Below are 15,000 nucleotides of genomic sequence, written 5' to 3'. Positions count from 1 at the left end.
ATTGTGCATATAGAAAACTCTAAAGAAAGAAAAAAAGGAGACCCATGCCATGATTTTCAAATCTTTTCTATTTAGTAGTCTAAGTTTCTCGATGAGGATAATTAATTCGGTCGTTGTGGTCGGACTCTATTATGGATTTCTGACTACATTCTCCATAGGTCCCTCTTAGATCTTCTTTCTCCAATCTTGGATTAGGGAAGAAGGAGATATTCGCGACTACTGGCGATTTCATTATGGGGCAGCTCATGATCTTCATATCGATCTATTATCCACCTCTGTATCTATTCTTTCTTAGCTAAACAGGTGGAAGATCTATCCAATTTGGTTATATTATATCATGGACTCGAAAAACGGATCTGAATTTGACTGAAATGCACGATCTTCACAGGTATCACTTTTCACGATACCTAAAAGGTGGAATAGCGATTTTCGAACCATTTCCTATAAGAGAATGGTTTCCATTACTTTGAGAAATGGATTCTTATATCAAACTATAGCTATTGCATTAAAGAAGAAAAGAAACTAATAGAAGTCGAAGACGCGGAATGATAGTGAATAGAGAGAAAGATTCTTCTGATTTTCTTGTTTCTATCTACTAGACGCCGTAGAGAATTGAGAATTTTCATGTCTTTCAATTCTCGTACTCGTAATTGGAAAGTTATGGAAGGAGACCCATCATTTTGCAATGAAAACAACATATAAAACTCTGGACAATTTCGAAATCAGGCCAAGCGTCTTAATACATATGCAAAAAAATTCATTATTGGCCCACCATTGATTAGAAGATTTAGCTTGTATGAATCGCTATTGGTTTGATACGAATAATGACAATCGTTTCAGTATGTTAAGGATACAGATGTATCCACAATTCATTTAGAGTTACTTAATAGTCTATTTCTTATACCATATCTCTATCCCGTGAAATTCTCGAGCCAAAAGATGGATGCATATGCTGTGTTTCATTTTGCTAAATGATATCAATTAAATGGTGTATCAATTCCATAAATTGCATATAGCAATAAATAAATCAGCAAAATTCTTTCTAATATTTTAGATAGAAGAAACATTTCTTCTATCTAAAATATTAGAAAGAATGTACCCTTCTATCCAAATCCAATTTGCATCGATAAAATAAATCCAAATTCCAGTAGTAGATGAATAATTGCAAATTTGTGTGTGTACGAGATTAGAATAACTTCAAAATAACTGACATAATTTTGTATTTTTCCTGATCAGAAAAATACATGAAAAAGAAAGGAGGTAGAAAAATTTTTGGATTTATGGTTAAAGAAGAAAAAGAAGAAAACAGGGGTTCTGTTGAATTTCAAGTATTCAGTTTCACCAATAAGATACGGAGACTTGCTTCACATTTGGAATTACACAAAAAAGATTTTTCATCGGAAAGAGGTCTACGAAGACTTTTGGGAAAACGTCGACGTTTGCTGGCTTATTTGGCAAAGAAAAATAGAGTACGTTATAAGAAATTAATCGGTCAGTTGAATATTCGGGAGCAGTAATTTAATCGTTCAAATTTTTTTCTTGTTTTATTATTTTTTTAGTAGTCTTATAGTAGTCTTAGATTTTTCATTTTGATGAGCCTCGCTTTGAGGAATTCATGGAATAATCCATTTTCATGGAATAATGAATTAAGGAAGAAAGGATATGAGTCTACCGCTTACAAGAAAAGATCTCATGATAGTCAATATGGGCCCTCAACACCCATCAATGCATGGTGTTCTTCGACTGATCGTTACTCTCGATGGTGAGGATGTTATTGATTGTGAACCCATATTAGGGTATTTACACAGAGGAATGGAAAAAATCGCGGAAAACCGAACTATTATACAATACTTACCTTATGTAACAAGGTGGGATTATTTAGCTACTATGTTTACAGAAGCAATAACAGTAAATGCACCAGAATTCTTGGAGAATATTCAAATACCACAAAGAGCCAGCTATATTAGGGTAATTATGTTAGAATTAAGCCGGATAGCTTCTCACTTGCTATGGCTTGGACCTTTTATGGCGGATCTCGGCGCACAGACTCCTTTTTTCTATATTTTTAGAGAGAGAGAATTAATATATGATCTATTTGAAGCTGCTACAGGTATGCGAATGATGCACAATTACTTTCGCATCGGAGGAGTAGCCGCCGATCTACCTTATGGATGGATCGATAAATGTTTAGATTTCTGTGATTATTTTTTACGCGGAGTTGTTGAATATCAACAACTTATTACACAGAATCCAATTTTTTTAGAGCGAGTTGAAGGAGTAGGTTTTATTAGCGGAGAAGAAGCAGTAAATTGGGGCTTATCGGGACCGATGTTACGAGCTTCTGGAATACAATGGGATCTTCGTAAAGTAGATCCTTATGAGTCTTACAACCAATTTGATTGGAAAGTCCAATGGCAAAAAGAAGGGGATTCGTTAGCTCGCTATTTAGTACGAATTGGTGAAATGAGGGAATCCATCAAAATAATTCAACAAGCTGTAGAAAAAATTCCTGGAGGACCTTATGAAAATTTAGAAGTCCGACGCTTTAAGAAAGAAAATAATTCTGAATGGAATGATTTTGAGTATAAATTTCTTGGTAAAAAACCTTCGCCCAATTTTGAATTGTCAAGACAAGAGCTTTATGTAAGAGTAGAAGCCCCAAAAGGTGAATTAGGGATTTATCTAGTAGGAGATGATAGCCTTTTCCCCTGGAGATGGAAAATCCGTCCACCCGGGTTTATTAATTTGCAAATTCTTCCTCAGCTAGTTAAAAAAATGAAATTGGCTGATATCATGACGATATTAGGTAGTATAGATATCATTATGGGGGAAGTTGATCGTTGAAATGATAATAGATAGGGTAGAGGTAGAAACTATCAATTCTTTTTCGAAATTGGAATTATTAAAAGAAGTCTATGGACTGATATCGATTCTACCCATTTTGACCCTCCTTTTGGGAATAACAATAGAGGTACTCGTAATTGTGTGGTTAGAAAGAGAAATATCTGCGTCGATACAACAACGTATTGGTCCTGAATATGCTGGCCCCCTGGGCCTGCTTCAAGCTATAGCAGATGGGACTAAGCTACTTTTTAAAGAAGATATTCTGCCATCCCGAGGAGATATTTCTTTATTTAGCATTGGACCCTCTATAGCAGTCATATCAGTTTTATTAAGTTTTTTAGTTATCCCTTTGGGATATCATTTTGTTTTAGCCGATCTTAGTATTGGTGTTTTTTTATGGATTGCCATTTCAAGTATAGCTCCTATTGGTCTTCTTATGGCAGGATATAGCTCAAATAATAAATATTCTTTTTCAGGCGGTCTACGAGCTGCTGCTCAATCCATTAGTTATGAAATACCATTAACTTTTTGTGTGCTAGCAATATCTCTACGTGTGATTCGTTAAAATAGATCTTTTTCCTATAAAATCCATTAACTATTTATATTCCTTTTCTTATTTAGTATTTGGGTTGGTAAGTTAAACTAGATAGCTATATGAGTGAAACAAAACAGCTTATAAATTTGTAGTAAAAAGAAAAAATCTCATTTCCTACGTACAAGAAAAAAGTGGAAGTAAACATAAGCAGTGTAAACTCTTTATCCCAAGGTTGATATTTTTTAATTAGTCATCATATCTTGAAGCGGCCAAGAATAAAGGATTCACGATATGGAATTCCATTACTAGAATACTCCTAGTTATTACTATAACTTAATAATCCATAAGAAGAATCCACCAAAAGTTAGTGAAGGGTTAGGAACACTAAAGTACATAAAGGATTAGTAATGGAAAATCTAAAACATTAGAGATTTTTGCCCATAAAAGGAATCATAATAAGGACTTGCAATTTGTAGAAATTATCAAGTAGTACTTTCTTCGGATTCCGATCCAGAGTATGTTCCCATTCACTTGTTAAGGAAATGGCTATCAAGAACGAATTAACCCTTTATCCATTTTTTCTTTTTAAATACCCCCTCCCTGGGGAAAGAAGAATAGTAAAAAAGATATGGAGTGCACTAGAAAAAATTTTCATTATTTCCTTCCTCTATCCATATTCATGCAGAATTGCTCATGAACTAATACCCAACTCTTTCCATTTATTAATTGAATTCCTATAACAAGTAACAAGTGTTTTATTCCAAGATTAAGTTATTACTGAACAAAGAAAAATTTTCATTATATTATAAAGGATGAGATCAATTCGGAAGCGCTTTTTCTTATTCTAGCAGACGGAATTCCTTTGGTCTAATTTAGGACTTTCAAATCTATTTTATTTTATCTAATTCTATCTACGCCCCCGGGGCTAGGAACAAAACAGTCCTTTCCTTTTTCTGATCATAGAGAAGCCGTATGAAGCTAAGGTTTCATGTACGGTTTTGAAATAGCGGTGGGAACTGTGATGTTATCACCGACTATGATTATCTAACAGTTCAAGTACAGTTGATATAGTTGAAGCACAGTCAAAATACGGTTTTTTTGGATGGAATATTTGGCGTCAGCCTATAGGTTTTCTGGTTTTTTTAATTTCTTCTTTGGCAGAATGTGAAAGATTACCCTTTGATTTACCAGAAGCGGAGGAAGAATTAGTAGCAGGTTACCAAACTGAATATTCCGGTATCAAATATGGTTTATTTTATCTTGTTTCTTACCTAAATTTATTAGTTTCTTCTTTATTTGTAACAGTTCTCTACTTGGGCGGGTGGAATTTATCTATTCCCTATATATCCTTTTTTGATTTTTTCCAAATGAATAAAGCAGTTGGAATTTTGGAAATGACAATGGGTATATTTATTACATTAACTAAAGCTTATTTATTTCTCTTCATTTCTATCACAATAAGATGGACTTTACCGAGGATGAGAATGGATCAGTTATTAAATCTTGGATGGAAATTTCTTTTACCTATTTCCCTGGGCAATCTCTTATTAACAACCTCTTCTCAACTTGTTTCACTATAAATAAGATAATACAATAATAGTAAGAATATTTTCAACACAAAAGCTCTCTCAAACAAGAGAAAGAAACATATCTTTTTCATAGATATTTAGAATGAATATGTTCCCTATGGTAACTGGGTTCATGAGTTATGGTCAACAAACAATACGTGCTACAAGGTACATAGGTCAAAGTTTCATAACTACCTTATCCCACACAAATCGTTTACCTATAACGATTCACTACCCTTATGAAAAATCAATTACACCAGAGCGTTTCCGAGGGCGAATCCACTTTGAATTTGATAAATGTATTGCTTGTGAAGTATGTGTTCGCGTATGTCCGATAGATTTACCCGTTGTGGATTGGAGATTTGAAAAGGATATTAAAAGAAAACAATTGCTTAATTATAGTATTGATTTCGGAGTTTGTATATTTTGTGGCAATTGTGTTGAGTACTGTCCAACAAGCTGTTTATCAATGACTGAAGAATATGAACTTTCTACCTATGATCGTCATGAATTGAATTACAATCAAATTGCTTTAAGTCGGTTACCAATCTCCATAATGGGAGATTACACAATTCAAACAATTAGGAATTCGTCTGAAAGTAAAATAAACAAAGAAAAATCTTCGAATTCAAGAACGATTACTGATTACTAAACTTTGATTTTGTCTTTCTGTTATAAAAATCTAATAATTCTTTATTAAACTTTAAAATTAAACTATAAAGAAAAACGAAAAACTACTGCTTATTGGAAATTATTTCTTATTTTAAATCAGACTAGATTTTCGTGATATAATATAATTTATAACTATAAGTTTATACACAAAAAAATACCCTAATCCTTTTTTCCTTCCTTGAATCCTTTAGTTTTAGTCAGTTCATGAAAAATTTTATACTATTAATTTCTTTTTATCCATAATGGATTTACCTGGACCAATACATGAGATTCTTATGCTATTTGGGGGATTTGTTCTTCTACTAGGGGGTCTAGGAGTAGTATTACTTACCAACCCCATTTATTCTGCCTTTTCGCTGGGATTAGTTCTTGTTTGTATATCCTTATTCTATTTTTTATTAAATTCCTACTTTGTAGCTGTCGCACAACTTCTTATTTATGTGGGAGCCATAAATGTCTTGATCATATTCGCTGTAATGTTCGTAAATGGCTCAGAATGGTCTAAAGATAAGAATTATTGGACTATTGGAGATGGGTTCACTTCACTCGTTTGTATAACTATTGTTTTTTCACTAATGACTACTATCCCAGATACGTCGTGGTATGGAATTCTTTGGACTACAAGATCAAACCAAATAGTAGAACAGGGTCTCATAAATAATGTTCAACAAATTGGAATTCATTTAGCAACCGATTTTTATCTTCCGTTTGAACTCATTTCCATAATTCTTCTAGTTTCTTTAATAGGTGCAATTACTATGGCTCGGCAATAAGAAAACTTAGAAAAAGTACAAATTATAAGAATTGCAAATCTAAAATAAATAACTAAAGAATCACAATTTTGATTTAGTAAAATCCATCTACTGCCAACAAATACCTCCTTTTTTTTTTTTTTTTTTTTCTTTTGTTGTGTAATTGTTCTATTGTAATTAATTGAATCGGTTCAATTCTTGCCCTCATATTGAAATGAATCGAGATTGATAAGGAGTTAGTTAATGATGTTTGAGCATGTACTTTTTTTGAGTGTCTATTTATTTTCGATTGGTATCTATGGATTGATCACAAGCCGAAACATGGTTAGAGCTCTAATATGTCTTGAACTTATACTGAATTCAATTAATCTAAATCTCGTAACATTTTCTGATCTATTTGATAGTCGCCAATTAAAAGGAGATATTTTCGCAATTTTTGTTATAGCCCTTGCAGCTGCTGAAGCCGCTATTGGACTATCCATTCTTTCTTCCATCCATCGTAATAGGAAATCCACTCGTATCAATCAATCTAATTTATTGAATAATTAGACTTTTGAATAATTAGACATAGAATCCTCTAAACAAAGGCGCACATATTAAAATAAATAGAAATCAATACTATTTTCTTAGTATTATTTGAGAATATCCATTTTTTTTAGTAGATTATTGCATAGTATTCTTTTTCACTTAAATGAATTTTTGTATTTGTAATTCATTGATATTGCAATTTGAATATTGCAATAATTTATATTGAAAAGACGATAGCCAATTTATTGGCTAATTCGAATTCGTCTGTACAATTCGTAAAATTCTTTCTTATTTCTTATTTATTGTTGAAATCCAAAATTAAAGTCTCTTGGCTCTCTTCACGCTTTCTCACAAACAGATTAAAAAATAGATTTTTTTTTTTGAAGTTTGGATAAACCATTGCTTCGTCTGGTGTCTACAATACATATGACTCATTATAGTACTAATTTCATTTTTACCAGATCGAAAAATTTTATGTTGAAAAGAAAAATTTATAGATCCAATGTCACATTCCGTAAAAATTTACGATACATGTATAGGATGCACTCAATGTGTACGAGCTTGTCCAACAGATGTATTAGAAATGATACCCTGGGATGGATGTAAAGCCAAGCAAATTGCTTCCGCGCCGAGAACCGAAGATTGTGTGGGTTGTAAGAGATGTGAATCTGCCTGCCCGACAGATTTTTTAAGTGTCCGCGTTTATTTAGGGCCTGAAACAACACGTAGCATGGCTCTATCTTATTGATACGTTACAAAAAACTTCACTCGAATCGTCTGATTCCTCTTTACCGAAGAAGCCTGTGCTCGAAATAATCGAGCACGGGCTTTTCTGGTCAAAACGTATCTTGTCTTTATCACTTTATCATGAGTTATTTTCCTTGGTTAACAATACTTGTTGTTTTGCCGATATTTGCAGGTTCATTAATTTTCTTTTTACCTCATAAGGGAAACAAAGTCGTTAGGTGGTATACTATATCTATTTGTTTATTAGAATTCCTTCTAATGACTTATGCGTTCTGTTATCATTTCCAACTGGAGGATCCCTTAATCCAATTAAAGGAGGATTATAAATGGATAGATGTCTTCGATTTCCACTGGAGATTGGGAATCGATGGACTTTCATTAGGATCTATTTTATTGACAGGATTTATCACTACTTTAGCTACTTTAGCAGCTTGGCCAATTACACGGAATTCGCGATTATTCTATTTCCTGATGCTCGCAATGTATAGTGGTCAAATAGGATTATTTTCTTCGCGAGACCTTTTACTTTTTTTTATCATGTGGGAGTTAGAATTAATTCCTGTTTACTTACTTTTATCCATGTGGGGGGGGAAGAGGCGTCTATATTCAGCTACAAAGTTTATTTTGTATACTGCAGGCGGTTCCATTTTTTTCTTAATCGGAGTTCTGGGTATGGGCTTATATGGTTCCAACGAACCAGGATTAGATTTGGAAAGATTAATTAATCAATCATACCCTGCAACCTTGGAAATACTTTTATATTTTGGCTTCCTTATTGCTTATGCTGTCAAATTGCCGATTATACCCCTACATACGTGGTTACCAGATACCCATGGGGAAGCACATTATAGTACATGTATGCTTTTAGCGGGAATATTATTAAAGATGGGAGCATATGGATTGATTCGGATCAACATGGAATTGTTACCTCATGCTCATTATCTATTTTCGCCCTGGTTAGTAATAATAGGAGCGATCCAAATAATCTATGCAGCTTCAACTTCTCTTGGTCAACGAAATTTCAAAAAAAGAATAGCTTATTCCTCTGTATCTCACATGGGTTTCATAATTATAGGAATTGGTTCCATAACCAACATTGGACTCAATGGAGCTATTTTACAAATATTATCCCATGGATTTATTGGTGCTACACTTTTTTTCTTGGCAGGAACCGCTTCTGATAGAATGCGTCTTGTTTATCTCGAAGAACTGGGGGGAATATCTATCCCAATGCCTAAAATTTTTACCATGTTTAGTAGCTTTTCAATGGCTTCTCTTGCCTTACCAGGAATGAGTGGTTTTGTCGCAGAATTAGTAGTATTTTTTGGACTAATTACTAGTCCAAAATTTCTGTTAATGCCAAAAACACTAATTACTTTTGTAATGGCAATTGGAATGATATTAACTCCTATTTATTTATTATCTATGTTACGCCAGATGTTCTATGGATACAAGCTATTTAATGTTCCAAACGCAAATTTTGTGGATTCTGGACCACGAGAACTCTTTATTTTAATCTGTATCTTTTTACCAGTAATAGGAATTGGTATTTATCCAGATTTTGTTCTCTCCCTATCCGTTGACAGGGTAGAGGCTCTCTTATCCAATTATTATCCTAAATAGGTTTGCTTTTTTTTACTCGTCTGCTCTATTAATGCAGAAATAAGTAAAAAAGTATATAATGCAGAAATAAGTAAAAAAGTATAATTAGATCTATCTCGAATTTTTGAGAACCCTTTGATAAGGCGTTCAAGGGGTTCTCAAATAAAACATAAAAGTAAAAACCTTCATTTCATGAAGGTTTTATTTTATGTAATCATTTAGGTGTTAATGTAAACGAACCATAACTATGTAAGCCTATTCCTAATAGATTTATACCAAAATAACAAATCCAAATTATAAGAAATCCTATCAAAGCTATAAGTGCAGAATTCGTACCCTTCCAATTTGGATTTGTTCTACTATGTAAATAAATTGCGAATATGGTCCAAGTAATAAATGCCCAAGTTTCCTTAGGATCCCAATTCCAATAGGATCCCCAGGCCTCATTAGCCCATACTGCTCCACAAAGAATACCTACGGTTAAAAGGGTAAATCCTAGGCTAATGACACGATAACTCCAAGAATCCAAACGCTCCGTTAATTGATATTTGTAATAATTTGGAAATGAAGGGACAGAGGTTCTTTTTAAAGCACTTCTTTTTGCATAAAAATATTTAATATCACTAAAGAAAAATGTTTTATTTAAAACATTTTTTTTCTTTTTAGAAAAGAAATGGAAATTATTTCGAAATCTAATGATTAGAATAGCGGCAGATAATAAGGATCCGCACAAAAGAGTTGCATAGCTTAATAACATCATACTGACATGCATCATTAACCACTGAGATTGTAGAGCAGGTACTAGTATCGTGGATTGATGCATTTCAGTTAAAAGACCCGATGTGGCAAAGCCTTGCGTTAAAATAGTACTTGGCGTAGTTATTGTGCTTAAATCATTTTTAGAGTTCTGTATTTTAGGAATGGTATGAAGAATATACAGGGCCCATGAAAGGAAGATCAATGACTCATATAAATTACTTAATGGAAAATGTCCCGAGGAAGCCCAACGAGAAACTAAGAATCCTGTTATAGAGAAAAAAGTAACTATCATTCCTTTTTCTGACGAATCGCGTAATCCTCCAAGTTCACGAACTAATAAGGTTATAAAATGAATCGTAATCACAATTGAAATCGTTGAGAAAGAGATATGAGTTAGTATATGTTCTAAAGTTGCAAATAGCATAAGGGGAAGGTCCCATTACAAAATTGTAAATTTCGAATTGATTTCTAATCTATTGTATTCTTTTTCAAGAATGCCGCCACTCGGATTCGAACCGAGATGCTTGAGCACTGCTTCCTAAGAGCAGCGTGTCTACCAATTTCACCATGGCGGCTAACTTCAAATAATAGGTAACTTAAAAGAATAATAGCTATTATCTTGGGAATCGTCGATATTGGGAAAGTCCATAAAATTTAGGAACATTAGAGTTTTCATTAAAATAGACTTCGTTTGGTAGTATCGTTTCCATTTTTTTTTTTTACAATAAACTCTTGCTTTGCCCAATAGAAACACAAACACTGCTTGAAAGAGTTGGAACTTCTTTTTTCTAACTTGCAATTATAGAACTAATTTTTTCTAATTAATTTCCCCTTTACATTTTGAAAATTCTTTCAATACAATGAAAAAAATCCAAAAGGGTTTCTATTTAATGATGAAATTAAAATAAAATGGATAAATAGAAAAGGCTTTTTGGATTTTTTAAAAATTTCTAGAATGAAAGTCTTTATGCTCTTATTAATAAGATTTACTAACCTTATGATTTTGGAGAAGATAGGTGGAAGTTGTAAGTCCTATTGTAAGAATACTCCACTTTTCATAATTTTCCTAATAGAATATGAGGATTCTATTAGGAAAATTATGAAAAGTTCATTGATAGGAAAAGAATACTTAGCACACAGTATACCAAACAAAACTTTTTTTTTCTTGTATATATAAGATAAGAGGGGTTTTTTGTTCTAAGAATATTGTACCGAGTAATTCGACACATAAAAGTACATTCAAAGAAGAATCCAAATTATTAAATAATTGGAATTCTTTTTTGATAAGTCAATTCATATTATTCCAAAATCTTATTATTTGTTTGTTGCCCAGAAAAACCCTTTGGTTTTGGATGCTCATTACCGCTCGAAAATGATCTTGATTTTACTAAAGAATAAGATTGTACTATGGAAAAATAAGTCTTTTTCTTCCAAATATTTTTACGAATACGCTTTTTTGACATTGAAGTACGTTTTTTTGGAACTGCCATTCAAAAAGGAAATTACTTTTTTCTAGTTGTATGTGAAAGACATCTATTGCTGCAAATCAATCCTTCTTTCTTCTTTTTATTAGTATTTATACTTAGATACTGAAAGATACTTAAATTTTGAATTATTTTTTACTTCATTTTGTCTAATGCGGATAAGACAACAAGAATTTTTTAACATTTTTTCTTTATATATTTTATACTTTTTTTTTAATAATATAGAATATAGAAGGGTTTCTCATTTAAATCTATTTATATCTATTTATATATCAAGTATACTCCATATATAGATATATGGTATGGAAGCCTATCCCCCATATAAGATAAGACGGGGGGATAAAAAGAAGGGAAAATGAAAATAGTTAATTAAGTTCAGAATGGTATTCCATAAAGGAAAGGAATTCCAATCAAAACAAAAAATACTGAGTCTCTTAAACAAGACATTCTAAAACTTAGGTAATTTATAGTCATTAGAATTTTAGTTCTATATGAAGTAAGGACTATTCGATAATTTCTTATAAACATAGGTTTTCATTGGAATTCACTCAATCAGTTAATTATGGAACAAGAGAGCTGTTTCATCTTTGTTTTAAAGAAATATAAAAATGAATTATGAATAGAAAGTAAAATGATTCCACTTTTTTTTTTTTATTTTTATAAATATCTTTATTTAGTTAATAAAATAACTTCGTTACCTAGTTATTTTATTAACTTTTTTAATTTAACCAACTAAACCCATTCTTAATTTTTAATTATTTCAATGAGATAAATTTTGGAAAAATTAAGAATTTCAGTATTTTTTCTTATTCTTTTTATTTATTCTTTCAGAAAGAGATAAGAATTGGTTTGGTGAATCGGAAACAATTTTATAGAAAAATTGAAGTAAAAATTGAAGTAAAAATTGCAATTTCTTTTCTTATGGAACATACATATCAATATGCATGGGTAATCCCTCTTCTCCCACTTCCAGTTATTATGTCAATGGGATTTGGCCTTATTCTTATTCCGACAGCAACAAAAAATCTTCGTCGCATATGGGCTTTTCCTAGTGTTTTACTCTTAAGTATAGCTATGGTATTCTCAGTTCAACTGTCTATTCAACAAATAAATGGAAGTTCGATCTATCAATATCTATGGTCTTGGACCGTCAATAATGATTTTTCTTTAGAATTTGGATACTTGATTGACCCACTTACTTCTATTATGTTAATACTAATTACTACTGTAGGAATCCTGGTTCTTATTTATAGTGATGGTTATATGTCTCACGATGAAGGATATTTGAGATTTTTTGTTTATATAAGTTTTTTCAATACTTCCATGTTGGGATTGGTTACTAGCTCCAATTTGATACAAATTTATTTTTTTTGGGAACTCGTGGGAATGTGTTCTTATTTATTGATAGGCTTTTGGTTTACACGACCAATCGCAGCGAGTGCTTGTCAAAAAGCTTTTGTAACTAATCGTGTAGGGGATTTTGGTCTATTATTAGGAATTTTAGGTTTTTTTTGGATAACAGGTAGTTTAGAGTTTAGGGATTTGTTCAAAATAGCTAATAACTGGATTCCTAATAATGGAATTAACTCTTTACTTACTACTTTGTGTGCTTTTTTATTATTCCTTGGTGCAGTTGCGAAATCCGCACAATTCCCTCTTCACGTATGGTTACCCGATGCTATGGAAGGGCCCACTCCTATTTCGGCTCTTATACACGCAGCAACTATGGTTGCTGCGGGAATTTTTCTTCTAGCTCGACTTCTTCCTCTTTTCATATCTTTACCTTTGATAATGAGTTTTATTTCTTTAGTAGGTACAATAACACTATTCTTAGGAGCTACTTTAGCTCTTGCTCAGAGAGATATTAAAAGAAGCTTAGCCTATTCTACAATGTCTCAATTGGGTTATATGATGTTAGCTCTAGGTATAGGTTCTTATCAAGCTGCTTTATTCCATTTGATCACTCATGCTTATTCAAAAGCTTTATTGTTCTTGGGATCCGGATCCGTTATTCATTCAATGGAACCTCTTGTTGGATATTCACCAGATAAAAGTCAAAATATGGTTCTTATGGGCGGTTTAAGAAAATACATTCCAATCACAAGAACTACTTTTTTATGGGGTACACTTTCTCTTTGTGGTATTCCACCTCTTGCTTGCTTCTGGTCCAAAGATGAAATCCTTAGTAATAGTTGGTTGTATTCGCCCTTTTTTGGAATAATAGCCTCCTTTACTGCAGGATTAACTGCCTTTTATATGTTTCGGATATATTTACTTACATTTGATGGGTATTTGCGTGTTCATTTTCAAAATTACAGTAGCACTAAAGAGAGTTCCTTGTATTCAATATCCTTATGGGGAAAAAGGATACCCAAAGGAGTGAATAGGGATTTCGTTTTATCAACAACGAAGAGTGGAGTTTCTTTTTTTTCACAAAATATACCAAAAATTCAAGGTAATACAAGAAATAGGATAGGATCCTTTACTACGTCTTTTGGGGCTAAAAAAACTTTTGCCTATCCGCATGAAACGGGAAATACTATGTTATTTCCTCTTCTTATATTACTACTTTTCACTTTGTTCATTGGATTCATAGGAATCTCTTTTGATAATGGAGGAATTGGTAATGGAATAGCAGAGTTAACCATATTATCAAAGTGGTTAACTCCCTCAATAAACTTTACCCAGGAAAGTTCTAATTCTTTTGTAAATTCATATGAATTTATTACTAATGCAATTTCTTCTGTAAGTCTAGCTATCTTTGGTTTATTCATAGCATATATCTTCTATGGATCCGCTTATTCTTTTTTTCAGAATTTGGATTTAATAAACTCTTTTTACAAAGGAAATCCTAAAAAAGAATTTTTAGATCAAGTAAAAAAAAATATATACAGTTGGTCATATAATCGTGGTTATATAGATATTTTCTATACTAGGGTCTTTACCCTCGGTATAAGAGGGTTAACCGAACTCACGGAGTTTTTTGATAAGGGTGTTATTGATGGAATTACCAATGGAGTGGGTCTTGCTAGTTTTTGTATAGGAGAGGAAATTAAATATGTAGGGGGAGGTCGAATCTCGTCTTATTTATTCTTTTTTTTATGTTATGTATCTGTGTTTTTATTCTTTTTTCTTTCTTAAGTTAAGGAATTTACAACAAGTCTCTTGCAAAAATAACTATCCTATCCCCTTTCTACAATCTCTCTATATCCTTGTTACATAAGGTAAGTATTGTATAATAGTTCGGTTTTCCGCGATTTTTTCCATTCCTCTGTGTAAATACCCTAATATGGGTTCACAATCAATAACATCCTCACCATCGAGAGTAACGATCAGTCGAAGAACACCATGCATTGATGGGTGTTGAGGGCCCATATTGACTATCATGAGATCTTTTCTTGTAAGCGGTAGACTCATATCCTTTCTTCCTTAATTCATTATTCCATGAAAATGGATTATTCCATGAATTCCTCAAAGCGAGGCTCATCAAAATGAAAAATCTAAGACTA

General features: G+C 32.4%; 1 non-coding gene across 1 annotated transcript; it reads right to left on the bottom strand.

Moving 5' to 3' along the window:
- Window positions 1-10,502: 10,502 nt before the first annotated feature.
- On the bottom strand, window positions 10,503-10,582 carry TRNAL-UAG (transfer RNA leucine (anticodon UAG)). Its single transcript has one exon. It is a non-coding gene; the product is annotated as a tRNA-Leu (tRNA).
- Between the last annotated feature and the right edge of the window lie 4,418 nt (window positions 10,583-15,000).

The sequence above is a fragment of the Triticum urartu genome, unplaced genomic scaffold (genome assembly GCF_056163025.1).
Source record: "Triticum urartu cultivar PI428250 unplaced genomic scaffold, HENAU_Tu73 scaffold65, whole genome shotgun sequence".
In the NCBI taxonomy this organism is placed as follows: Eukaryota; Viridiplantae; Streptophyta; class Magnoliopsida; order Poales; family Poaceae; genus Triticum; species Triticum urartu.
Note: the sequence above shows the minus strand (reverse complement) of the source record. Positions and strands in the feature narration are given on the sequence as shown.